The sequence below is a fragment of the Pygocentrus nattereri genome, chromosome 2, assembly GCF_015220715.1.
Source record: "Pygocentrus nattereri isolate fPygNat1 chromosome 2, fPygNat1.pri, whole genome shotgun sequence".
In the NCBI taxonomy this organism is placed as follows: Eukaryota; Metazoa; Chordata; class Actinopteri; order Characiformes; family Serrasalmidae; genus Pygocentrus; species Pygocentrus nattereri.
In genome coordinates, this window is record NC_051212.1 from 5,950,404 (window position 1) to 5,951,879 (window position 1,476).

A 1,476-nucleotide genomic window follows, 5' to 3' on the forward strand; every position below is an offset into this window, starting at 1 on the left:
TCCTGTTCTGGTTGCCCCAAATGAAGAGACAAAGACACAGCTAACCAGATTTTTTAACCAAAATACAACAAAGAAGCTTAGAGCTCGAACATCTTAACACCTTATTCTGAAGATTTCCACTGAATGGTGTCAGCCAGGTTTGTGTAGTCTGGACAAAACTTTCTTCCTGAGTCTACTTTTAGCTGGGAATTATTGTAGTTTCTGCGTATAGTTATTAAACGCCTCCCGATGTTCCCTTTCTTTGAAAGTGCACTGGCTACTTGGCAAATCAGGCAGATGCATTTGAAGTTTGATTTTATGAAAAAAATCCTCCTCCTGCTCTGCATGGAAGAAAAACATTTTATGGTTCCTCTGGCCAGATCTTGAACTGGTCATGAAATCACAAAAATGGCACTACATGAACCGGTTACTGATAAATAAAAACTTTCTAGATCACAAAAGAGGCAAAGTCACAGCAGATGGGCTGTGGCATAGCTACAGTAACAAGAAGTAAATTAAAGACACAGCAACCAAATTTCACATAGGTTAATCACGTTGACTTGCCCATCATCAGAAGCAGTAAGAAAGTGCTGAAATTTGATGGCCTGTTTGATTGAGGTATGATCTACCAACATGGACTGGTCGATTGCCATCGATGTATTAGACACCCCTGCCCTAAATGCTTATTCTGTCTGATTCTGTTTATGACAATAGTCATTTTGTCAGGTCCAAGGGCTGTCCCTTCCCTATGTCTCTATCAGTGCACAGGCATCCTTTAGAACAGTTCCTTGGGAAACACCACAAAGCACTCTGGCAGTTTAAGGAAGTCTGCAAAGACAGTGGGGAGAAATGTGTGAGAACATGCTAGTTAGAAGACCCAGATGTACTGCTATAAGAACAGGGTCAAGTCCAGAGAGTAGCCTCGATCGAAAGACTGGCAATGATCGAGAGAAAGAGGAGGGAGCTGAATCAGTAACAGGGTAGGAGACAGTGCACAGAACCTAATCAGGGACATGGATTTAGAACCAAGAAAAACAAATGAAGAGCCACTCAATCGACGACTGGTCAGTGAGGGGAGTATCAAAGATAGGAGCTAAGCTTGGGACAGAAAGTAGCTCAGGGATCTGGAAGGAACGAGACCAACTCAATGACAGCAGGATCTCAGTTAGAGGTGAGGGCAGCGGCTGAAGCAGGAGCAACAGGAGAGAAACCAGCAATGAGGAGCTGAACATCAGTCAGAAGGGCCAGAATAAAGAATAATATTAATATTTGCAGAAATGTAACTTCTGTACAGTTGTGTAAATAAGCATTATTTTACAGAGGAGTTACTGTAACACAGTAAGGAGGTTTGATGTTTTAGTTTCAGTGTAAAGTGTGAGTGTCCACTGTGGCTGATGAGTTACAACTCTGGGGAAAAAGATTGATTTAAAAGCCCTATTTCATTCTTTCCTCTCTCCTGTGGCGGTCAGTGCAGTTGCATTCGCACAATTTGAGACA